At 39.6% G+C, this 27,871-nt stretch overlaps 1 protein-coding gene across 1 annotated transcript in view; it reads right to left on the reverse strand.

Moving 5' to 3' along the window:
- LOC121943375 (calsyntenin-2-like) overlaps positions 1-27,871 on the reverse strand; it is a 260,798-nt gene that overhangs the window by 115,008 nt on the left and 117,919 nt on the right. The window lies entirely within an intron of this gene.

Genomic DNA, 27,871 nt, shown 5'->3' on the forward strand with positions numbered 1-27,871 from the left:
CTAACCACCTTTGATCAAGAAAGCAAGAAAAGGCCAGATATGGATTTTTGTTGTGCTACTGTGGGTCAATGTGATTGATTGAGGTCAGGACAGGAGGCCATTATACCTATCAGCAAACTTAAAGGTAAACTTTGGTATCTTTCAACCTAGACCCAAATTGTTTTGATGACTAAGTGACCCATTGTTGAAATGTTCACAGAAACAAAACAGGCTGCAATGTGATGTAGCAACATGTGCAACATGTGCGTCATCAATTTAGATCCATTACTAGTGCTTTTTGCCACTGACAGGCTCAGATTGTTATTATAAGTGTCTGTCAACATTACAGAAAGGATACTAAAGAGAAATTAAATGTTTTTCTATAACTTTTGCTGGTCTGTATGTCATTGTGACCAAGTCTTGCTGAAGGAGAACTTGTGTTCTGAAATCTCGTAAGAGGTGACATGTTGCAGGAAAACAATGATAAAAAGATAATGATAATGAGAGTTACTGAGAGGGGCTCCAAAAAAAAGTTTGTTGTGTTGGAGTACAGAAATCATAACTTCTTGTTAACTAAGATAAAGCAAGTAAAAGTAAAAGTACCAAAGTTTCCCTTTATTGTGTGATCTCAAATCTTTACACATACACACAAACTATATATGCATGACCTCAGTACAATATCCTTACACTGACATCCAAAGTTTATATCTAAACCTCAAAACATTGAAAGTTATTGGGGGGTTGCAAAATCACACGGGCATTTTTGAATGATTCAATGCTTCTGTTGAAGCATAGTTTGCGTTTATGCTTGACTGATCATTCAAGCATAAATGCACACAGATACTGCAGGAGGTCAGAGCCAGAACCGACTCTTTTTTGTTTAAATCTCTGGTAAGGGGAAATCTTTTATTCAAAAAATGAAATGCAAATTTCAAGATTTTTATGAGAACCAAACAGCATTATTTCTGTATGATTCACACACTGACTTCTTTTTCACATTCTAATGGGAATATGTGGGTCAAGTTGATATGTGAATAAAGCAGATGAAATTGTTTCATTGTAAGAGAAAGGTGAAAATACTGAAGTTAAATAGATAAAATCAAAATCAGGCTATGTAGGTCCAAAAAGTGATGCAGACTATTGAGAGCAAGTGGATGCATGAGGTTAGCTTTTATTCACGTATTTCCACTCACATTTCTCCCGCAACATTTTGAAGCCAAGTGGCCTTATCAGAGAGGTGGGCTGTATTACAAAGTGTGATCATGATAACGATAAGGATGTTGTTAAAATACCAAAGCAAGCTTTGATCTTTCTCCTTGACAATGTCATATTGCATCTGAAGCTAATCAATATTTGTGCAGAAGATGCACATATTCTTAACTCCACTCATCTGGTACTTGGCACCGGGTTACATGACACTTTTAACCTTCAGTCATTTCATCCTGACCACAGTTCGTTACTCCACTCTCTTTCAAAATCTCCTCCATCCATCTTCTTGTCTGTCCTTCGTCTCAACCGGTTCCACTCACCTGGTGTATCTCTGCCAGCAAGCTAATTAGCTTTAGCACTTTTACAACCCTTACATTATCTTTACTGCGGCGTCTCAGTACGCCGCATTAACTGCAGAATAGATGCTGTCAGCTGTTCTGGAAACAGCCATAGCTATAGCTGAGCCACAAGGCCTATGCCACTCAGCATTACTATAGACAGAGATAATGTCAAATAAAGCATAGTTCAATGGGATAAAGTCAAGAGCTAATTGTCCATTTAAGGTAATAATCACTGCAATGTCCAACATATAACAATTATGTAGTATATTCAAAAGTACATTAATGAATTATGATGGTTGTCTATTTCAAAATTAGTTTAAATCTGTGCAGGGTTTTTCTAAATGAGCAGATGTGATGTTAACATCCATCTTTGTCTCAGCAAAAGTCACTTTGTGTATCTTTAAGTCAACCTGCTGTAAAACAAACCTGTTGAATGAATTTCTTTACCAAAAGTACACCAAAAGTAAATCTGTTAAGTATAGAAAAGTTTAACTTTTCTATTTCCCCATCAGTCTTTTACTTTTCTTCCTGGCTTTTGTTAGTGACTATGTACTGCAAATACCAGTCCTCCTTTGTTTGACCTAGCCACCACCACTTCACCTTTAAGGGCTACTTTGACATCTGCAAAAGTATTATACACAACTTTGTTGCTTTTTGTGTTACATCATGTCACTCCCTTATCTGTTTGTGTAAAAAAATACTGCAGTCAGTAGAGGGTGGTACCTCACAATAAATGTATGTTTGGATTGTAACAAGCTGCTTGCACAGTTGGCCTATGTGGTCAAAACTACCAGGCAACATCATGGTCACACTGCACACACACCTGATTATACATGCAGCAGTCAGCAGAGCGGACTATATGGAGTATTGAAAGATTCAGAGCTAGTATTGCCAAGCTAGTTTATCATGTTAATCAGTGTTAGTGTTTGTAGCAAATGTACACATTTGCTTCACTTAAATGCATATTTTTTTTTCAAGTTAAAACTGGGTGTTGTTGTTTTTTGTTGCTTTTAAATAAAATATTTGAAATATATGTTTCCTAATAAAAGTTTACATTTCAAAATATATTCTTAGTGCCATACAGGCCAACAAGCAGTTATAAATGTTCAAAAGCTCTGCTCAGACTTAAGTTGTTAATATGATGGAGGTACTATGTATTTATTTTTAAAATGTCTATGTTTAATAAAAATATGTCTTAGAAAATACACTCCTACAGTAAACTTAGGAATAGCCGAACTATGAAATGTTGATATGGTAAATCTCTCGCATTTTACTAAAGGAAATATTGTAGCAGTGAAGTCAGGAAAAAAGCAATATAAAGTAGTCCTCCTTCAGTGCCTGAAGATATTTTTTTTCATTCACCTCTGTGAGCTAAGATAAAGACAGCAGAGGTCATGTTATGGAAGCTGTGATTGCTTCCTCTTGAAGGTGGCAGGCACAAAAACAGACAAATAAAAATAGAAACATAAATCAATTATTTCTTCAGAACTAAAAAGTATGGCAATAAATAGGAAACACATCCTATAATTCCCCTTAATTAATTTTAATAAGTTAAGTTTGAACATTGATTCATTAGTTAGTCATGAGGCTCTCTAAAGTATTTATGACAACAACAGCCCATGTGTCAAGAGGAGATTAATAATGCATTATTGCCTGCCTGCAGCAGATGATCGACAGTGGATGAAGTCTTAACTAAAAGCTTGCTGGACGCTCTTAATGCCCGATCAATATTGAAAAAGACAATGAGAAATGCTTCATGCATGCCAATGTGTCTTCATAGCAGCCATGTTGTCATATTTACAGGCTTGAAATCCATCTTTCTTTTGGAGTAGATAATATAATCACGGGGATGTAAATTATGAGCCAGGCTGCACAAATGTCACTCAGTAATTTTCCTCTGAGGGTATTATCACACCAGCCAATTTGGGCTTTAGATCTCTCGCTCACTCCGGCAGGGTGTTTGTTTGTGTGTATGTTCACTCCTGCCTCTATACTCTCTATACTGCATTGCACTGGAGATGTGCGCGTCCATGTGCGTGTACGCCTTGAGTGCATCTTATCCCCCTATTCACCGTGAGCTGGCTGAGCAAATTGATACCGCGCTGGGATTTTTGGCGATCTGTAAGTCCGCTGTCACGGTGATGAGAGCAGCACAAAGACGCCGGCAGTGCGGTAAATGTCAGCATGTCAGCAAGGAGTGACACAGAAAATCTGAGCTTGGCACTTGGGGACCATCTGCCTCGACCCAGCACACACATGACAAGGCCAAACTCGTAGAAACATGGATAATCCCACATCATAAAGTGAACGGGAAATTACACGCACACACAGTCATGTGTCCATCACTTAGGAGGACACGGCATTGACTCGCATTCATTTCCCCACATTCATCACCCTACCCCTAAGCTTAAACTTAAAAAAAACCTCAAAACCAAGTATTCACTCCAATATATTAATAATTGATGTTTGGTGTACTTTGGGGGCATTTTGTACCCTAAAGAAAGGGGAGTCCCCACAATGTTTAAATATATATATGTCCCCACAATGTCAGTAAATCACATCCAGACACACACACACACATACACACACAAGTACAAGACAGGCAGATTCACCAAGAGAGATGTTTAGACATGGGAATTTATACCCTGGTTTATCAACTGTTAATCAGTGAAACATCAGCCATACCTCATTCATAGTAGCTGAATTTTCGAAGTGAGTGTGACAAATTCATGTGAGTGAGTGTGTCTGCGTACATGTGTGTGCATGTATACATGTTAGTACATCTGCTTAGGAGGAGTTTCCATTCCCATCACTCCATCTTTCACTCGTACATATACACAAGGGTAATGGAGTGTGTGTTTGTCAGTGATGCAGGGCCTTGTGGGGATATGCATCCTCACAGTTTTGAACAGACAAGAGCTTAAGTTTCACACATGCACAAACACACAAACATCAAGTGGGAAGAATTTGAGGATTGTATGTCTGGATAGGTGTACTGACTGCTACTTCTCTTAGGTTTTTAAGATGATGAAATTCCCTCTTGCCAATGACAGTATGTTGCTGTTTAGCCAACACTACATTTTACAACGTTCTAAATATACGCCATTACTTGGGACGTATAATTTTACCTGCACAGTTTATTAGTACTAACTTTCAGTTTTAAAACCTAAAGAATTGTTTTTATGATTATTCACAAATGTCTAAGAAGGTTAGCCTCTGCAAAGACAGATAGAAGCCATTATTAACATGACTTTGATTGGTGTTTTCCCTTGAGTGCACTACAAAAAAATAATTGATGAACTTATGCACATATACATTTTTACCCATGCTAGCAGCACAGCTCTAGGAATAGTAATGCTTGTCCACCACTGTGGTCTGTGGTCCAGGCGAAGTGGTTAAAACATCTATGATTCTTTAGGAGGAATCATAATATCTTAAGCAGGTGATTTTTTCCCCTCTTCAGTGAAATTCTTAACATCTATTGGATGGGAAGAACAGTTCTGAGAAAATGTTTCTTAATGGTGATCCAGTGACTTTCATCCAGCACCATAATCATTGGATCAAACTTTCCATTTTTAGTGACCAAATACTTGACAAACTCATGACTTGTAATGAGATGATGAGTGATGAGATATGGTAAACATACCCTCTGCAGTTTAACAGGTATAGTCTAATAACAAACTGTGTTAGTATACAGGATCTGATTTTCAACCAACTCTGTGTCATTGCAGTGTGTGTGGATGAATGGTGTTTGTCTTCCCCCCATGCTGTAGGTACCAAAACTAAGGATGTCCTCACTCATTTGTTTGACTGTTGCTGACAGATGGAAACACACCACACTGCAATGGCACAGAGCTGGTTGAAAATCAGCAAAGGTTCCATTTGAGCACTGCTGTGCTTGAATATAGCCTGACAGAGCCGAAAACTGTTTTTAGACTCTTCTAGTATATAATTTGGGGATTTTTATCTGCAGACTGCATGGGAAAAATATACCTGCTAACATTATTGCATAAAGGCTACATATGCGCATCACATATTGTAGGCCTACCAAAAATCTAAAACTTACTGAAATAAACAGCGGACTATGCTGGGGATTTCCCTGTAATTAATTTACCCACATAGGGTCTGTAAAATTCCCAAATAAAATGAATCCACATGGGACTGGATTCACTGTTTTGCTCCACTAAATTTATATTACCAGTACTCCCCTGCTAATACTAATGCTTTCCGTGAAGAAGTATGATATTCAGAAAGAATGACTGTCCCTGTCCAGATGGTATTACTGTTAAATCCCGTCCGGACTTGCTCCAATTACCTTGTGTATTTTGAGTGACATCCCAGCGTTGTTTTAATCCAGGATCAGGATCAACGTCAAGTAGGCCTATTTCATCACTCTAATTTGGTCAGGTGATAGTTGCTGCAGCAGCTAAAGTCATTTGATTCTGCTATAAGGGAGAAGACAAAGTCACTATATTGGAAATACTAAATTCTACAATAAATCTTTGCTACAGCACACACAAATTTAAATGCAGGACATAATGAACATATTGCTTATTCCCTTATTTTCCCAACATCTGCATATGAGAAACTGTTTTACAATAATGCACAACCTGTCTCTGCCTCTGCACACAGACACATAAATACACACAAACACACACATTGTCACCAACCCCACAAGTTTCACTGCTGTTGCCACTGTCACATTCCTGCCCGAGCCTCCCCAACAGCCATTTAATGAAATGAGATCTGTTTCCTGCTCACTATGTTAAGCCTTGATACCAGTGATGGAACATGAAAACGTCTGTCTCTGTCATGGCATGGGGAGGGTAAGAGGAGTAGGAAGAAGCAAAGAAATGGACTGTTTCATCCCCCAACAGTCAGTCAGACACACACACACTTAGCAAGACAGGAGATGGGATTCAGTGGTGGGAAGTTCAGAGTGGGAATCTGTCAGTGTCTCCCTCTTGGGGTGAGTGTGATTTATAAAAGAACAATTTGAGCTCTTAAGTAGTCTGGATTTAACACTTTTTTTGTAGAAGTAGTGTTAGACCAAGTGTTGATGCCATATCAGGCTGTTATAGCAAATAAGTTTTTATTGATGAAAACATCTAAGCTAGTTTGACTCAACCACCTATTATATGTTTGTTCTGTGTTTGCTGTTTGCTCTATGACATGTTTATGGACTAATTTATGGTGTCCTGAGCTAATATCAAAGATTGGAAAAAGGCATGATCAAGTCACTTTTGGATTGATCGCCGTCTGCAACATGGCACTTGGTCCTGTTTAATTTCATTTTCTTAAGTGGTTTTTCCCTACCATAGTTGTCAGAGGTATGCCAACATTTCACACTTCCACTTAAAGCAGTCAGGCACATTTATATAACAGGAGTATAGTGACTCATTGTATGATGAATCATGATGAAGCAGTCTGATGAAGACAGAAGGTATGGTTGTAGTAATAAAGTGGTATGTAACTATGGACTTCATGTTTTTTGATCAATAAATTGTCCTTGCAGCATACTTTGTAGCTGTTAAGATCAAAGCCATGATAACAGAATGCTAGTATGTTCACACTTACAATGTTAAAGTCCCACCTATTGTGTGATTGGCTGGAGCGCAAAACATTTTTCAGACAATCATAACACGATAAAAAGGTTGAAGAGCAATGACATTAAATGAAATGAAATGGGCAAAAAGAAAGGAAAAAAAAGACATGTCTACATACAGGTAAATGTGGACACTGAAAGAATGCCAACAGAGAGCCTTGGCAATGCGCACAGACCCTTCAACCCTTCCGCCCTGTCTGTGGTTCTCTGGTGGAGGAGCAGACCACAGTCTGGGTCAATGGGACTTGTTGGGGCCTGCATGGGGGCTGTGGGATAGAACTAAGTGGCTGAGAGTGAGAGCTTTACCAGGGCTGGAGAGGCAGTCATACTGGTGAGAGAATAGCCAGGGCTTGCAGAGCATGTTGGAGAACCAGAGGGAGGGTGGAAGGTCTGTGGGGTCCGTGCCCACAGCTGAGTGCCTGCTGTTGACTCTCCACACGCCCCTTGATGTGGAGGTTATGCAGGCCCTGGGTCGCTTCTAACCAACCATTACTGCCTTTCCAGCCCTGGTAAACCCTCCAGATTTTTACAAACAAAACATGAAGAGTTTAGAAAAAAATGTTATTTTGTGGTGAATTAAATGATCCACAATTATGATAGAAAAAGGACGCCTAACCAGTCTTACAGCTTGACTGCTCGGCGGGGATGTCTTGCCAAGAAAAGCAGCAGGATCCATAATATGATGTTCATCATCGTGGTTAGCATGCTAACGTTAACTGATCAGTATTGAACACAATACACATGCAAGGTTGATTCAAATTTGATCCTAAACCAAAATGTTGGCTGAATCAAAACTTTGATCTGATGGTGGCGCTATACAAAAAGTCAGGGAATCATTAAATTAATTAAGATTCATCTTCTGGGAACCATGAATTTCTGTATTTAATTACTTGTCAATCAATGAATATTTTAGTCCAGACCAAAGAGATGATTGACTGACAAAAAAAGGTAGAATGATTCATAGTTTTACACTATACTACATTAGAAATGCCATGTCTTTGCAGTGGAATGCTAAAAAAAAAAGAAGTAGAAGAAACAAACAAACAATAAAGTCCTGCCCCTGAAAGTAGCACTTCTTTACATTTCTTTACAATAAAATACCCAAGTCAAATCATTGGGTTTGGTTCGACAGCTCTGGCAACACACTGGGAAATATCAGAAAAGAAGAAGTCTTATGAAGCAGGACAAACAAATTGTTGTTTGGGTAAGTTTTTGAGCAAAACTTATCACCCTCCCTGAAATCTCTGTTCTTTTTTTTCCTAAGCAATTACAGCTAATTTATTGCAGGAAAACCTGCCTTGTGACACAGGACAGTCTGAACCATACTGTATGCAGTTTCTCAACTGGAAAATTCCAACAGCAGTTAGATTTATAAACTCATTTATTTAAACTACAGTGCAAAGTGTCCTGCTTAATGATGTATATTTCTACCCTCCATAAATAAAATAAAATTTAGAAAATGCATCTTTGAGTCCAAGTTTTATGGGGGGATTGCCTGTCAGATTAATTTAGGCTGATGCCTAGGGAGAATCGTAGTGAAAAGGCATCAAAAGGCATTGAAATTGACCAAAAACTTGTAGTGTATGCCCAACCAAAGACTAACTGACAATGTTAATAAAACTAGTGCACAGATAAGCAGAGAGCAGGGAGGAGAAAGAGAGCAGCAGAATCCCAATAATCTAGTGAGGGTGAGGTTGAAAGGGAGATGGGGAGCATGATTGATTGAGTTTGGGAGAATGATGGGGGACTTGACGAGCGAGACAGAGAGGGATGGTGCAGAGAGAGAGAGAGAGAGGAAGAGATGCAGGTGGATTACAGTCTAATCCATGCCTCTCTCAGTGTGCTCTTATTATATTAGAGCAGAGTGAGAAACACAGTGCCACAGGCTGACCTTCTCTATCTCAATTTCATTCCACTGGATCAGAGCAAATGATTTGATCTGAGCGGCGCTGCCCTGAGAGAGGAAACACATGCTACTGTACAAGCCACAATCACAAAACTGTCATCATTCAGCACAGATTAAATGCCACACATGATGGGAAAATGTCCACATAGGATACACAGAACAAGATGTTATAGCTAGTATTAACAATGACCTTTACCTTAAACTGTATTCTACTGCAATCCGCAATCCAATCAAAAGTTAATTCGTATTTGTTCTTTCCGGTAACTATGATGTGATATACACTGGTAACAAATGGATGATGGGAAACAAAAACACACAGTCAGCTACTTTTTAGTTTGAAGTTGCTTTTTGTAGGGAAATTGGAGTCAGTTATTTACATATAGTATCTCTATTTCTTTAGCTTTTTATGAGAAATGTTTGCAAAATGAAGACCACATTTGTCAGTTCGTCCTTGTGAAATACAGAATAGTGCAACATGTACTTTTGTTAACCCCTCACTAGGCTTTTGTTTATCAGTTTCACTCCCTTTGTAAAAAGGCTTTTTGGACTCTCATGCCATACATTGTTATTTTTAGGATGCGTCAGGTTATTCAGATATGCCCATAATTTGCATTAGCTCTAAAACGAATATGCACTTTGAAATTATTTGGGTTTATTGCCCGGGTGAATTGATAGAAGAGAATCAGTGTGCAATAAACATAATGGACAATGGAAGTGTTGATGGGACTTTCTGAATGATAATATTAAAACAAACGAACAAATAAACAAAAAAAAACACCAGCTGCATCGCTGGTCCACAACTACAAACAAATGTGGGCCAGGGCCATAACAAGGGCAATTGCCCTTGCTCGGACCACACCAAACTTGGAAACCAGCCTTCATTGTGATCTCAACTACAAACCTGTAAAGTTTCATGACTGCATCTTGCATAATTATGACACTGTTGCAGTCACCAAATCTGTAGGGAGACATATAAACACCAAGCAAAACACTCACTTCGCCCTTTGTGGTAGTTCGGTTACGGTAGGTGTCACCAGGATCACATTTTGCATGAAACACACACACACACACACTCAAAACAAAATCAGCCCCGCTGTTAATCTAATGGTGTAAAACGTATGGTTGAAACAAGTATCCGAGGTGGAGAGGGTAACTTTTTGGAAAATCCTCATTTGGGTAGATGTGTTCAATCTCTTACTCTTGTAAGCAAAAAGGATGTAAGGCAAAAAATTTAAGGTTGTTCTTTAAATATTTTTTTATTAACTAATAATTACAGCAACTTCTGATGATCGATCAGTTTCAGACTTAAAATCACAGCTTCTCGTCAGGTCAACCCCCTTCCTGTTTAAGCCACACCTGTTTCCTGTTTAAGCCACACCCACTCTGAGTCATAAACAGATACAAATAATTCATATAGTAGCAGATACAGATAATGGTGTACTGGCTTAATGCACATAAAAAAAGCTATTATTTATTAATTTCCTCACTCCTTTTTTTATTTTTCATTGATATTTGGGATATCATTTATATGTTCACTCGATTTTGGGACCCATGTGATGAAAATAGGAAATGCAATGTTGCTGTGTCGTTTACTCTTGTTTCAAATCCTTATGCTAAGCTATCTGTCCCACTGAAGCTCCTTATTTAAGATTTTTAAGGAGATTCATGGATGTTAATGATCTGGAGTCACATTAGAAAACAAACTGAAACATGAAATGTAATCAAGCAGATCTCCTAACAGATCTGTGCCAGTGGGACATAAAGCAGCTGCAGAGGCTTCACATCCTCTTGGGAATTGCACTGTTTCATGTTTGAATTACAGCAGCAGGGTGTTTGGGTAAAAATATTGCAAATGGAACCTTTTGCATAAACAAATACTTCTCCTTTAACCTTCTTTGTCATGCTCCGCCTTTACTGCACATCTGAAGTATGACCTTATTTTCTAACTTTATCTATTTAATTAATCTGTTTACCTGCATTTTCATGATTTAGAGGCCACATCGAAAGGGCAGGGGCACCAGTGTATACTTCACTGCTGTCAGTTCCTACATGCCTCACAAGGGTCAATAGAGTTGTGTTTTGTAGGTATAATGTATGCATATGAAACTAATTCACATTCAACCAGCAACACAATGTTTTGTCTTACTTTTTTGTTGCTTCAGAGCCTGCCAGCTAGTATTGTCGATGCACTCTCCTCTTCACATTTCAAAAACCTCCTGCTGTTGCCTCACAATGATTTGAATTTTAAAGACTAATGGTGATATAAGCTTATAAAGACATTCTAAAATGTTGTTCACTGGCGTTAAAAGCCGCAAACTTACATCAACAGGGGCTCAAGTGTTTTTTTTTTTTTTTCCAGGAACAGGTCCTTCAGCTGATCCAGGATCATCAAAAGATCGCTCTGTGAGCCAATCAATGTGTCTGCAATTAGTGTCGCTCTAATTAGAAGCCATTGTTCTGTGCACCGGCTGAGGCAGTTCATTCATCAATATGAAATTAAGCAGCAGCCACTTAGCATGGGATTACTATCATGAGTTCATTTGTATTGGAATCAATTCATTTGCGGCGTTCACCGCAATCATGCCCTGAGGCTGCACGTGTGAGTGTGTGAGAGGCATCCATAAGGCTTGTCATATTTGAAATATAGAGAGAGAGAGAAGGAGAGAGAGAGAGTGAGAGAGAGAGAGAAAGAGAGAGAAACACAAAGAGGAAAAGACAGAAAAAGAGCACAAACTGTGAAATTACTACCGATTTCTTCCCAAGGAAAAGTCACTTATCGCAAATCAAACAGAGTAAATGAAAGGAGCAGTGCAAATCAAATAGCCCATCTTAACCACCTTGGCAATATCCAGCAGCTAATAAAACATCCCGTCTGAGACCCCATTTTCACATTCTGTCTTGTACAGCTCTGACACAGGCAGAGGCACTTCAAACTACGAGAGATGTCATCATCGCAAATGTATCATCACAAATGTATCATTAGGAAAGATGAGAGAGCCGCTGGATTTCCATGGTTATCTCTGTCCCTGTCTCTATCTTTGACACCTCCTTTCCGCTCTCTTTATCTCTCTTTCACACACACACACACACACACACACACACACACACACACACTCATTCATACATATTGTACACGTGGGAACATGCATGCACATGCGTGTCCTTACATACAAGTTCCTGCTCTCTTTCTCCCCGGGGATAATATAATGTAATCGTGTGCAGCAGTAGATTCCACGCCAGTGAGTTACTCTTTTTGGTAAATCATCAAAAAAATGCTTTATTTCCATCCACATCTACAAGTTTGACACCTTCAGTTTGAGCCTCACACAGAAACACACCGATTAGCAGAGCATTGACCATACAGTACAGTTGGACACAGCTGCACTGCTCATTAAACAGGAATTAACAACCATTTAACACATGGTAATAGAGTGGTAGCCACACTAAATTCCAGGGCAATGACCAGATCGGATCTTATCGCTTTATCATCTTTTTTTTTTCCTTCTAATTCACTGGGTCACAAATTGAGTTTACAACTTGGAACACATGTTCTCACAATCAACTACCAAGTGCAAATGTAACACTTGTAAGGCTCCAGCTTGAACCTAAGCAAAGGGTGAAACATCCAGATAACTAGAGACACCTGCATGGGTGTGCAGTCTTTTAAGTGTAGCTGGGTGCAACAGCAATGCCTTCACTTGGATGGATCATTAATATGAGCTCTATAAGAGTTCTTAACCATCAACAAATTCCCATCCCAACTTTTCAAATATCATTGCTCAGTCTGCTGCTGACGTTCTGGGATGGCATGTCAATTTACACCTGTTAAATACATTGTCCTTTTTCAAAATACACTCCCATTTTCACAGGTAATGTACAGTTTCTGCTTGTTACATGCATGCAGTCTTTTTCAAGATAAATTTAACACATCGGTAAAACACTTTCTGTTTATGTTCATCGGTTATGCAGCACAAGCATGTAATTATTGTTTAATGTTTAAATGTTTATGTTTTTTATGTTATGTTAAAACACAACAACAACAAAAAAAACAGTGGGCTCCCGGTTGAAAGTTTGTTGGACTCATCCAACTCACCTCCCACCCACCCCATAGGGACTTTTCAGCCTTATATATTATGTTGTTGCGCCTGGTGTTTAAAAGTGATGCCAATTGGCAGTATATCATACTACCAAGAAAGGTGCCATCCGGCCACATTATAAAATGATGAATCACTTAATAATCTGTGGTATTGGATGACTTGGGAATGAGAATGGGGCTGGAATTGCCATCCTCTTCAATGTTATTGCATTTTGTTGCTTCATTTGCTTCTTTATTGATAGAATGTGTTAATTTTGGATACAGGTTTAGTTATCACACTATCTGAAATCAAGTGTGTTTTGCTATGTGTTACCTGATGATGTTCTCTTAATTCAACATTGCCATTCAAATGATTTCAGCCACTTAGTGTGCCACTTTTATTCGGGTGGACAGAGGTTTCTGGGGTTGTCTGTAGCCATTTGTCTGTGACAACCTATGATTCACAACATGTCCCCTGGAGTTTATTCCAGGTACATAGGCAGTCACAAAACAGTTTTTTTTAAGACTTTATGACTTGTATGACAGTATGTGTCCTTCAAGTTTGGGCAAAAGCAACTAAAGGAACCTTTGAAATGGGACAAGTCTTGTCAGCCTGTAATGACATATTCGGTCTAGAAATGCGGGCTTGTGAGAATGCAGCCACTGAATTGGAACACAGACCCTGACACACCACTGCATCATTGCTGCAAGGTGACAACTTCAACCTGTGGAGGCTGAAATAAAAAATAAGGTGTAGAAAGTTATGGATGGGGCATCCATTTACCTTAGTTGAAAAACCAAGTCATGCAAAGGGTTTTCCTCTGTAAGTCAATCTTAAGTTAAAGCATTTCTTCTTCGACCTTGACATAAATCTTACACTGAACCTTACAAAAAGTTGTTTCAGCTTTGACTGGTATAGATGGTGGTGCTAAATCATGTTGCATAACCCACAATAGATCACATATCCCATTTGTTGTTGGAGAATTTAATGCTGACTTTTAGAATACTCATCCCAAAATATTGTGAGAACATTTCAAAGGCATATAATGAAGAAAAAATTAAACCCTTTGCGCAGGCATTTTGTGGGCTCGTTGATCTATCAAGCTAAATTTGATTTCTATTACAAGGGGCAGGGAGTGCTAGATGGCCCTTGGACACAGGGCTTAGAGAAATGACAAATTGAGTCGCTAAATGCCTGCTTTGAGCGATGGTACGATTTTGTGATCGACAGTCCACTAAGACCTAAGTCACCCTGAGAACAGTGGCTTTGGTTCCCTGGCTGACAAGCTCCTGTGAAAGGCAACAAAAGCCTGCCTAAAAGCCCTTCCCTTTTACACCGAGATCTGAACACATATACAGTACAAACTCACCCACGCATGTACACATTCCCTCAAGAGCACAAAGTTAAAACTCCGAATATCTTTCTGCCTCAAATCCTGGTTGGGATTTCCTGCTCGGCACCTTCTCTGGGCCTTTTTTCTCTTGCCAAGGTCGACTGTACCTCAGTCTTCAAAACAAAAGCTTTTTTTGTTTTGAGTGTAGTGGCAACTTAGCATGCAGAGGGTCATGACATCTATTTTTCTGTACTGCAAAAAGCTTTTACTCACATGTAATATTGACTTTGCATTTCCTCTCATATCAAACTTCATGTTAAAACTTCCTTAAGCTGCAAACTCACTTTGAGGCTTGAATAAATTATTGATACATAAATGACATGTTGACTAAAAAACAACATTAAGTAATAACAGACCCAATGCTTTGAATGATAATTAAAATTTCCAAATAAGCGTAGACTCATATGATTATACCCTGCTAATGTGTTCATTTCCCTTTTGTTGTTGTTATTGTTGCAGTCCTTTGCTGTCTCGCGTCTGACTCGCCAGATTCAAAGCCTGTCATTGCTCACGCAGACGCCCTTCTATAATCATATCCCCCGATTCTAATTACTATGGAGTCTTACACAAATTTGTTTGCAGCTAAATGATGCTTTTCATCCAGAAAATTACCAAAATTCCTTACAGCGTTATTAGTGATTCAGCACCACTCCCAAGGCGACCCCCCCCCCCCCCCCCTTCCTTTTTTGTTTTTATCCTCTCCCTTGGCGCAAACACATGCTCCTCCATCCATGACAGCCATGGTGCATAGTTGGTGGTTTCTCAATTTTTGTAAAAGGCACAGTCTTTAAGCATGTCTATTTCAATGATCCAAAATAAGAGTGAACTCACATAAAAAAATCTTTCTATTTTAGAGGGCTGGGTGTTATAATGCTGTTCTGAATGAAGTGATGAAAGATGAAAAGAGTTTTTATGTGAAGTCCAGTAAAAGCTGGAATCTGGGAAGGAGTCCATAACCAGTTGTAGCACAATTCAGTATGTGCTTTTGACTGTGGTCACCGTAAACCTGACAGTGTTGCACACAAAAGAAAAGGGGGTTTATTCAGGACATGAAATGATGCTATGATTTTTTTTTGGGGGGGGGGGGTTGGACAAATTTGCCGTCTTATCTTCATAGCCAGCAGGGGTCTGATTGCTGATGAAAGTGGCAAATGTTTATCTCATGGAGACATTCATGTTACAACAACTTTTAATTGATCCTGCACTATTCAATTCCTTAAGATCTATAGATAGTTTACTTTTTGCTTGCTAGATCTTGTTTGTATATATCGAGCCAAAGACCATTCGTCACCTCAAATAAGATGGTTTACCACAAGTTATCCACATAAAAATGCATCTTAATGGATACTTATACACTTAATTATAAAGTGGATTGTCAGAGTGCAAATGCTTGAATACTTGAAGGCAAATTCCACTTTATTTTTTCAGTGTGAACATTATTTTGCCAGTGGTGGCCAGAAACTGGAACATCAGTAGTAGGACTGAGGATCGTTAAAAAATTACAATACTAGTACAAATACTAGTACCTTTAAAGTGACATCGATACCAATAGAGTACTTCATTTTTACACCACTAATGTGCATGTAGTGGCTTGCAGTATATACTGTATACATAAAAACATTTTGGAGGCATCTCGGCACATTAAACTACCAACTCCGTCTATACACCACATTCCCATTTATCACGCCACAGACTGTATGGGTTGTAGCTGCTGCTGCGGGAGTGTGAGCTCCAGTGGCGTGCACGGGGGGGGGCAGGGGGGGCGACCGCCCCCCCCTCGTGGCCCAATTGTTGAAAAACGCGTGCTAAAGTGCCCCCTGGGAGCCAAAACGCGCATTAAAGTGCCCTCTTGAGAGCCAAAAAAACGCGTGCTAAAGTGCCCTCTTGAGAGCCAAAAGGCGCGCTAAAGTGCCCTCTTGAGAGCCAAAACGCGTGCTAAAGTGCCCTCTTGGGAGCCAAAGCTCACTAAAGTGTCCTATTGGGTGGCAAAAGCACACGCTAAAGTGTCCTCCTGGTTGGCAAAATACATGAAATTGCCCTCTTGGATGGAAAAAAAACACTCAACTGCCCTCTTGGGAACCAAAACGTGTGCTAAAGTGCCCTCTTGGAAGCCAAAATGCGTGCTAAAGTGCCCCCTGGGAGCCAAAACGCGCATTAAAGTGCCCTCTTGGGAGCCAAAACATGTCTAAAGTGCCCTCTTCAGTGGCGAGGACACGCTATATGTGCCCTTTTTTTCCTTTTCGCCCCTGCCCCTCAAAAGGTCTGTGCACGCCACTGGTGAGCTCCATGCAGGAGAAAGTTGGTGAGAGTATGCCTGCACACAAACAGTAAAGGGGCAAACTATTAGCATCACACAGCTAACGTTACCCTTCAGATTTAATGACAGAGTTGTGCCATTTCAGTGTGAGTTTGCTGGGACCATTACCAGCTTAGCGCTGAATGTTAGTGCTGCTGCTGTGATAGCTTGTGTGAACCAGGCAGACTCACTGAGCACCAACACAAAGTTTCCTAATCCAGCTAGGACTGCGGATGGTCTTGGATCACACAACAGATGCAAAAAGGATCAAATGCAGCTAACATTTGATCCAAGACAGTTCAATACTTCTTTCTACTGATTTAGTTTGGTCAATACCTTAATGGTACCCAACCCTGGGGCGGGTGTGGCTCAGCAGGCAGAGTGGGTAATCAGTTTGATCCTCAGTTCCTCCAGTCAATAATACTTATATAATATATATAAGTATCCTTGGGCAACATACTGAGCTCAAAATTTCCTTCGATGGCTGTGTTGTTGGTGTGTGGTTGCGTATGAATGTTGAACTGAGTAGCAGGTGACACCTTGTACAGTATTCTCAGCCATCAGTGTATGAATGTGTGAGTAAATGGATAAATATATGACTGGTCAGAGGACTAGAAAAGTGCCATACAAGTACTGATCCGTTCTTCCTATCAAAAATCTTGGGTCTGACTGACATCCAAACCCTAACATCTGTTATTCTATAATCTGTTAGTCTTTTGACCCACAATGGCACCCTTACCTTTTATAATCTGCAGTGCACAAAAGAGAGGTAGTTTTATCATTAGTACTGCAGGCACTCCCCTGACTGCTCTCACTGCCGTTACTCCAGCTGTGTCCTGGCCTGCCAGCTGCTGGCTCAGCTCCAGGCTGCCTGTCACAGGGTCAGCTCAGAGAGACGACCACTCACAGCCTGTAAAACACTGCTGATGGCTAAAACGCTCACACCATCCATCATGCAGGTGCAAAGACTGTACTTATCCCCAAAGGGGCTTCACACACCGGCGTGCACATGCGCACACAGCCACACGCACACATACGTGCCTTTGAGCCATCGTTTAGTGGAAGTTATCGATTAGCCCTCTGTAATTAACACAGACTCCGACAGGAAATAAATCAGCGCTGATGAATCACTTATTGTGATGGTTCTGGTGGTGGAGGTTAGCCTATGTGTGTATTTATGTGTGTGTGTGTGTGTGTACGAGATATTGAGTCATTAAGGTTGAAGGAGTGATAGTCAGGCCCTGGGGTGAGCTGAACTAAAACTGCCGTGGCAGACAGTATAAAACCGCTGCTGTACTATGATACTGTGGCTGAAGGCATCCACTGCGGATTGACAAGAGATGTCTGAAGAACACAAACCACAAAGACTAAAGTTCCCGCAGGACATGGACATAAAAACAAAGGCAGATAATAAATGAAAACCACTTCCAAACACATGGATCTACATCAAGTTTTATAGCCGAGACTCAGTAACTGGAATTCTTTAACAGTCATAGGCCTAGTTAGGCTAGAGCGATGCTGGACATAGTCCTGTTTTCCCAAAAATCACCAATGAAGAAAACCCTACGAGCTAGGTCAGGTAGGAGACTCAAGGCTGCTGCTAACTCTACAAAGATATACTCCATTCTTTGTGGACAGAACGTGTTTTTGTTCTGCTCACTCCTTTACTCTGCTACTGCACTGCTTACCTGAAAGCTATATGCTGTAACAGCTGTATCTGCTTGTTATCACAGGTTCCACCACACCAGCCTGTGCAAATATAGTTGTCATGAGCCCCATCTTTACCCCAGCATCCACCTGTGGGCTCAGTTCCCTTGGGGAAATAATGAGTGTCACTCCCACAAATCCTTGCTGTACTTAGCTCAGTATGTTCTTCTAAGGAGTGACAAGGAATGCATCAGCACGTAATTCTATTCAAAGTGATTTGGCTGAATTATAATTATTGACACTAACTGAGATACCTTTTGCTTTTAGTCAACATTGATATGATTACTAGAGACATGGTCTGATACCATGTCTGATACTGTGCATGTTATGGTGCCCATGAGAAAGGCTCTAAATAACCAAGATCTACACAAAGGTATTTCATATATGTTTTGTGCCAACTAGCACTAACACACTTTTTAGCAATGTCTGTCTTTTGGTTAATCCACCAATGCGGTACGGTATGCAATATCTCATCAACTGTTGACTGCCATGAAATTTGGTGCGAACAGATATTTATTAATGTATTCATTCATAAGGATTCCTATTATCTGATACCAATGTCTGTCTAAAATTTGTATGTGCATGTGTGTTTGCATGTGTGTAATGTACAATAGATTAATCACAAGAGAAGATGTGTACAACATCACATCTTCTCTACCTTAACTCCATCACATATGTACCTCAGTTTATGTTTCAAAAAGTGGTCATAGAAGTTAACTGACGCACAAATAGTGATACACATTCCATAACATTCACATAATTTGTCTCGCGATGAGTCCATGAATTAGCCAAAAAGACATCACTAAATTGTGTCACTTGTCCTTTTTGGCTGATCAGCTGCTTCAGTAACGCAATTGTAAATTATGTCTAAATAAGGATTTAATATTGGATTAACAATAGACCATCTGCATATGTATGCAGAACATGTTATTGTGAAAAGTGCTCTGGTTTCTCTCTGTAGTCCATTTGTAGTATGAGTAGTATTGGCCTATCATGCATTTACGGAATCACAATTTCAGAAACCACCGTTATCATCTGATGATGATTTAGCATTATATTAGCTTTTTTTTTTTTTTTTTTTTTTAGAGAAAATATGCATCCATGTGGAGATATCTTTTTACGGAGATTAGTAAAAATGGCAGGTGCATAGAAGAGGAAGTCCTGACGACAGGACAAATTGTATTTCTTTTGGTGAGCCTGTAACTTTTTAGCACCATCATTTCATGCTTATTAGCAAAGGTTAGCATTCTAACACGCTGAACGAAGATGGTGAACATGGTTAACATTACCTGTTCAACATCAGCATGTCTTTCATTTTAACCATGTTATTATGCTAATGTTAGCATTCAGCTCAAAGCACTGCTGTGCACAGCCATACAGAGCCACGAGTGTGGCTGTAGACTCCTTGTCTTGTGCCAGTCAGAATAAACTTTCTATGTATTGAGTCGCTGGTTCTGTTCATTTAGTCCCAGATCAAGGTCAACCTGCTTTGCTTGTATCTGGTCAAAAAATGTCACAAAAAAATGAAATGGAAATGTGGACTATCATCCTGACAGATTTGAACGGTGAACACCCAAACAAACGGCTGTATGGGTGGTGCCAGCACATTAGAAAAAAAAACCTCTGTGCCTCACTCTATTTGACGACTGCCCTGTGCTGTTCCTAATTTCTAATTCTGCCTGTCATTGCAACCCTCCTCCTGATTTCAGCTCTAGCAGGGGAGAAAAGAGCTGTGAAGAAACTAAATCTTGAGTCGACAATTTAATTATACCCAATCCAGTTTTATTTTATTGCACATGCAGGAATCCAATTACCTTAATTTAACCATCTGAGCTTTTATTAGCCAATTCATATATTTTTTTGGCCAAAAGGTTCTTACCTCACTGTCTCCCTGCTTGTCTCTGACAAATTGAAAATTCAACTGAAAAGAAAGCATGGGGCCCCTAATTTTTTTTTTTTTTTTTTGTGTTCAGTTAAACAGGTCAAGTAGAAAATTGAGGTTGCATTTGATTTGCACTTCATTTTCATTTAGCTTGACCATTGTCTATCATCCTTAATGGTCCTAAGTGCTATTGTATTGATGAAATATAGTTTTGACAGACAGCATAGTGGTCATCACTGGGATCTTCGTCCATGGGCCAGATTAGTAATGGCCGGGTTTGAGTTTTAAGTTTATTTAGTAATTTATCTATATGAGAAGAAGAGGTTGATTTGAATTAAACGAGCACAAATGCATGACAAAATATGACCTTGGAGGGCTAGGGAAACTAAAGCTATTGGCGCTGTGACGGTGAAATAGGTTTTTGTGAAAAATGCTGTTATTTGAAAAATAGAAGCTGTCAGATGTTAATTCAAGAGGTGTCATAGCAGGCCACAGAAATGGTGCCTTCAGTCAAGTTGTGGCCATGGAGAGACCTTTTTCCTTTCATTTTGTTACTTTTATTTTAGGGATAAATACACAACAGTTGCCTTTGTTTATGTCCCTCTTTTTGTCCTGCGGGTATCTAGTTTGATTTTGCAGAGGCTTTGACACAATAACACAGACCATAGAGAATGTTTTAGGTCTCCTTTTATCTCATTTACCTCTCCATATACCACACTGTGACTCAGCATGATCTATTTTAAAAAGATTTTTAAAATAGAAATTGACTTAGTTCTAATGCACTCCAAAAAAACAACCTGCACATTCAGTATTACCAAAAAGATATTGATCAATTCACAAAACTGGCGTGGGGATTTTTTTTTTTTTTTTTTTTTTTTTTGAGGAAGCTAAGACAAAATCTTTAATCTGTTTGCTTTTTTGGGGGTGGGGGGCAGAAATGAGTATGTTTCTGCTTGTATGTAGCTATTTCATGTAACTGAATGACCTATTCGAGCGCCCAGTATCATTTTAGCAGAATTTACACACGCCTGTTATCCAACGGACGCTTTGAACACCGACACACGCTCTTCCTTTCTCCTTCCCTCAGTCACTCACTCACACACACACACACTGTCCTCTTGACTTGACTTCTTATTAAGTTAGTAAACCACCCACTCAAATGCACTGAGCGCAAATCGTACTGTTGATCCGATCCTGGCACTTTTTGATGTCCACTGTCTTACTTTAAAGGACCTGAAAGAGTGGCTCTGTGAGGCCAAAAATGGACTGAAAGATCCTGAGCAGGAAGTAAAAATCCTCAAGTTTTTGCTTCAAGGCCACACTCTAAAATGGTCTCCTTGTCTCCATCCCGGCTCTGTCATTATCCTGTCCACTCATGCAGCTTGTTGCATCATACATCTGGCAAATGAGTTTATTTGCGGGACTGTAGTTCCCGATGGCTCTCATCACGACTGATGTAATGGCTTTTGCATCTCTATCCGAGTTGACATCATAAAAGCCAAGAAATGGTTCATACACACACACACAGCCTTTTTCATTAACATATCTGATTAGAATAATATCCACTTGTACAGCAATGAAAGTGCACTTGTTTATTTCTTTATCAGTCTCATCCTGGATAATGTAAGCTATGCCTTCAATGATGTCATTCTGGATGGTGTTTGACATACTGCTGAAGACTGTTGACGATCCCAAGTGCTCTGCAAGTGTGCTGTCAAACTCTGCAAATGCATGAGGGAACCAGTGTGATGCTAACTGGTTGGCCTACAAAAAAACGTCACCCCGTCACCACTCTATAAGTCTGATTAGAATATCCCAGTTCCTCTTCACCTGCATATTTTGCTTCTTTGTGCTAATTCTTCTTGCCAAGTCCAGAGCCTCATCAATCCTGACGCTATCAAAAAGCCTCAGTTTCAGCAGCAGAGTCAATGTGATGTGGTGGTGTGGTGTAAGTAATGGTCATCACTCCCCATTCCCCTGAGTTTGGTGTATTTTTTTGAGGAGTTACAACTTCAGAGCCTAGACACCAAATATCAACTGTGTAAATACTGCACAGTCAGATATTAACACACCTTAGGTGAAGTAAACTTAATGAAACTAGTCAAGATACCTTTTGCTTATGTTCTCCAGGGAAATAATGATCGTCAAAGAACAACGCTGATTCAGAAACTGGCTTTTGTCGATTTAAGCTTTTTGCTGATGAAATAGAAACAATACAAATATGCATATTAAGCATTACTTAAAAGTAGGGTTGCAAATTGTAAGCTCTTTCCTCAACTGACTAATGGTAAAATTAACAACTGATTAATTGGTATTTGAAATATATATATATATACAGCATTGTGAAAAAGATGTTTAACATCATTATTAATGCTCTCGGCTGTATTGGGAGTATGGGAGTGAACAGGTGGATTGTACTGTATGCAACCAGGCAATTATTCAGGTATAGCTAGAGGAAAGACAGAGGATTAATAAGCTTGAAAACTCCAAACTCCAGATGTGGAGCTGAAGTTCTTAAAAGGGCTTTTGTTTTAATGTTGTTTTCTTTAATTTATAATATATTCAGTTCACAAATCAGGGCAAGTGAACATGAAAATGTCAAATAAAAAACAAAATCCGCACACCAAACAAAGGAAGAAAAAAACAAAAACATAATCTCTCAAGCATGGAAGATTAATCTCACAAACACAAAAATCCTGACCAAAACTGCCCCTGTGCAACGCAGACCCGAAACCGAAACGAGCAGCAGAACATCTGTGATGATTTACGAGGAAAACATACGCCTGTTGTCAGTGCAGTGACAATGGGATCCCGCAGACTAAACCCAGAGCCGCTTTTGTTGATTACTGCATTTCCTTGGAGCTTTCTCAAGGCTAAATGAGCTATAGGATGAGTGCAGCTGGCAGAATGCCACACCGGAACAGCTCCATCCTTTAACACTCTGATTGATCACATTACAGTTAATTAAATATTGGCAAATTGTTCCCATCCAAGGTTGGGCCATTAAAGTTTACACTCCAGCCACATTTATCACTCTCCATGTCTCTTTTATCACTGCTGCTTGTCGCCTTTCCGGTGTGTCAAGTGGATGATGATAAACGCCTGAACCCTTCATTTCTCTCACTTCTACATTTTTACCTCCTTCTTCTTTTTTCCTTTTTTTTTTTTTTGGTTCAGCGTCTTACGCTTCCCACTGGCTTTTCATTTTAATGAAGTATGACAGCTCCAATGAAGGAGTGCGCTGCAGTGAGTCTTTACCATATTCCTCGGTCTGTGTGTAACCGTCAGTATCTCAAAAGGGATCAGGCAAGGGGAAAATGACAGGGAAGAGCTAGGAGCATGAAAATGACACTATCGGGCAACAGCAGAAATAAAACACAATTGTTCAGCTGTCAGCTAAGGTGCTATCCTAATAAACTACAATAATGCTGATGGGCAGGGTTATGCTGCATGTCTGACACACATATGGTATTAAGATGGCAGTCACCGTCTCTGACAGTAATGTATAAGCAGGTGCTCCCCTATTTTTAGCTATGAGTTGGTCTCTTCCAGAAATCCCTCAGGTCACACATAAGGGTGGTGGAAGCGACCGAGTAAGCAGATAGGGATGGACACAAATTGTTGTCCACTTGGGTATGGTTGCAGAGTGATTCATTACTAATGCATTCAGTTTACAGGCCTGAGGGGAAGTGAAGACAGCATATCAGCTCTGATAAGCCACAAGGCGCTCCTTGAAAATGAGCCCGTCCTTTTTATTTGGGGAGAGCTGAGAGGGAGAAGTGGATCTGGGCTGTAAAGCCCAAGCCTGTGATTAAATGCACAAGATAAAACCCTTAGACACTTGACGATTACTTATCAGGAGATCGACCACCCCTTTAAATGAGTCTGATTAAGGTTACAGTGTGGTTTTTGCATGTATATCACAAAGAATGGGGTTTATGGGTAACTGTAACTGACACAGCCTGTCAGAGGAATGAAAATAGACACCTAAAAAAATCTTAAATACACATATACTGTATGGTATCTGCAGTCTTTGTGAGGTAATTATTTGAGCAGCGAGGGGTACCTCACAGGTGGCAGTGTAGTTAATCATTATTTTCTTGTTTGTTTTTCATTTTTTTTACATTATAATATTTCCTGGCAATGTGGTTTGTCAAGTGACAGTGTGTTGGCAGACACATAAAGTATGTCTGCACAAAAGCATGTCACAGGCCTCGGCTAGTGGTCAGTTTACTGAAAATTAAATAGATTGCGCAGTGGGTTGTTGGTTATATATAAAGTGTTTACACATGTCTGTAAATACCATATCCGCAGGCAGTGCAAAAGGCCTGAAATCACAGAGAGGCTTGAACCACAATAAATACTCTCACTCCCAACAGTACAAATATGGCAGCTTGGTCTGTGGCCCTATGCATCAAACTATACTTCAAATTATAACCCCTCCTCCACTGGGCAAAAACCCCGCCACTAAAACCCACGAACATCATACACTGTAATGTACGTTTTTTTACACTTGAGGACAGCATGTCTGCCCTTTACAGTCATAGTGTCTCTTCAAAATAGCCTTCTAGAAATGTATATTCCAAAGATCATGGTTTGGGTTAAAATAAGTATGTTTTTTGCATAGTTTTACTCAACAAGTTAGTTAAGGACTATGTCATGTGACCTTTTTTGTAGCATAGTTAAAAAAAAACAACCAAAAGGTTTTACACGGGACATGGACAATGGTCTCCTAGGTAAGAATCGTTTGTTTGTTTGACCTCGCCTCTGTCCCGCCCACATTGGTCTTTCTAACAAGTACTATGTCAGCGGTGCTGATGGGCTCACATTGGAGTTAAATGAAAGCCTGGTACATCTCATACAGAAATGTAAGGGTGTCTTATGCATTGGAATCACACGCCAACGGCCAATGACCTACCTGTTGTATTAGATGCCCTAGGAAAAAACAACTGGCTGGTATGCTCAGACACTAACAGCATCTTGTCTTGTGTTTATCCAGTGTGCCTACTGAGGTGAAAATTGCATTCAGTAAATGAGGTGCAGATTCACATGAAAAAAAAAAAAAATAATAATAACTTTTATTGGGATTTGGCCTGTGCTTTACCTCTTCCTCTAACCCCACTCCCTTCCTCTTAAACTGAGTGCTTCTCTTTCATATGTTAATGCCTGTTGTTCTGGCACAAATTCAGAAACATCTTTCAATAAAACTAAAAGATGGTCGACATCATCCCAGTGCCAGGTCGGGCTTTTTACTGTGGCCCCTTTGAGCTGATGCTTGCCAAGATATCACTGAGTGTCATCACTGAGGACCTGACCTAGCTGTAATAACATTAGTGGATTGTGTGGTCTCATAGTGACAGTCGAGAGTGACAACTGAGTTAATAATGTTGTGTCTCTATACTGACCATCAAGCTGGCTGCTTGCCACATAGATATTTTGCCGTACAGCAGACACACTGTGGATTACTCAGCAGTTTTTCAGTAAAGGGTTCCTGTGCTGTGTTTAAATGACAAAAAAAGCCATCAGAACAAGCTTGAATTCTATATTCTACTGACAACAGATTTTGGATGCCAACTGAGAGTGTAATAAACTGAAATGTCTGCCTGTTCTACAAAATATTTCAAAATATTTCTCTCTGTAAAATGTTTAGAAGCTCTTGCTCTTTCAGAGGTACTGACCCCGAGACCTTACGTTTACTGATGCCTTAGAAGTTTCTTCAATAAGCTGAGTTTGTAGCCGTTACCACTATCTCAATGCCATTCCATGTCAGAAATAAAGAACTACACCACATAAAAACAAAGTGGATCTACACAATGTAACAGCTGTGGTTAACCATTGTCAGTCACACTACAATGTTGCTATACAAGGACACCTGTATTGGACAGTTTTACAACACTGCAGATAACATTCAGTAAGGGTTTTGGTTAGCAAAAACATTTTGGTCAAGTTTAATACAGATTTTAAAGACTTAGTTTTAGGGATTAATGGCTACATGCCACCACTCTGGCAAAGACATACAACATGTTCACTTTGAAGCATGTTGGTTTAAAAAATAAAAAATAAAAGAAAACTGGTCAATCTGTCAAGTTGTAGTTTACATCCATGTCCTTCCAGACTCATGTAGAAACGATAATAGAAAATGCTTCAAATATAGATGTTGCTGCAAAGAAGCAACAAGTTCTGAAATGTGGATGCTTCAAACACATCTTCAACCTGGGAGCAGAAAAGAGCTAAACAATCAGCACAGTGTCAAGGTTTGAATTCAGTATCAGACATAGTCTCCCCTTCTGTTCCTGTCTTGTGGCGTCAGATGATGGCCTGTAAAGTGCTTTTGCAGAACATTACAATGTCACAATGTCACTTATATCTTTTGGATGTAAAAGGTCATAATTTCACCATAATATCCTATAAGACATTTGTGGGAAATTTTGTCAGAATCATTGTATACATTCTCAAATTATAACTAAAAACATCTTTTGTGAGGTCACTGTCTTCTTGACCTTTGACCACTAAGTCCAAGTTTAGGAAGGAAGTTTCCTCAAGGTGTTCTTAAGATATCCCATTCACAAGACTGAGACAGACAAGGTGAAATTGGCTTTGACCTTCGACCACCAAATTCTGATCGGTATATTTTTAAGTCCAGTTAGACATTTGTGCCGAATGTCATAAAGTATCCTCCAGGCATTCCTGAGATATTATGTTCACCAGAATAGGACGGACATGATGGTGTCCTCAAGGTGTCCTTCAAATATCACATACACAAGAATGGCATGGATGGACAGATAGATAATCTGAAATCTAATGCCTCTGGCTACATCAGTCGCCAGCATGGAGGCAAAAAGAACATGTGACCAATTATTTTGTCCTCGGTTAAGGTCCCAGTTGAGCTTGTTCCCACTCCAGAACCTTTCCATATTACAGACTATAATGTCACAGTTGATCAGGTTCTACCTGATACGGTTTTACACATGCAGAAGTCTGACAACATGAATGGATTCCTTTTGCTTCTCTGATCAAAGAGCTGCAGATATTGAGAGAGATAACTCCAATAAAAACAACAAACTCCATTTCCTCAAAAGCATTGGACAAATATTTCCCAACTCTAAGACTGCAACCAGAATTTTTCAAACTGTCCCGGTGACTGTGGCATTGGTTGAGCACAGCTTTTCAGTGTTGAAACAAATCAAGAACTATTTGCAGTTGTGAGTATCGTAGCACAGCCTGTGTGGATTCTATCCATTGAAAGGATACTGCAGAAATGGAAATGAATTACACAGACCTTAATGCTGAGTTTACCAAGAAAACCAGAAAAACAATTTTCACGTCATTAATTCCATTTAAGCTGCGAGTCCATCTCACTTATTTACACAAGACAAGGTTTCTCACAGTGCTTCTGTCATATTAAAATATGCTAAAGTGAATGTCAGAAAACTTTTTAGGAGTTGTTACTCTTTAGTTGTAGCTGAAATGTCACTAT

This window comes from Plectropomus leopardus, chromosome 5, assembly GCF_008729295.1.
Source record: "Plectropomus leopardus isolate mb chromosome 5, YSFRI_Pleo_2.0, whole genome shotgun sequence".
Taxonomy (NCBI): Eukaryota; Metazoa; Chordata; class Actinopteri; order Perciformes; family Serranidae; genus Plectropomus; species Plectropomus leopardus.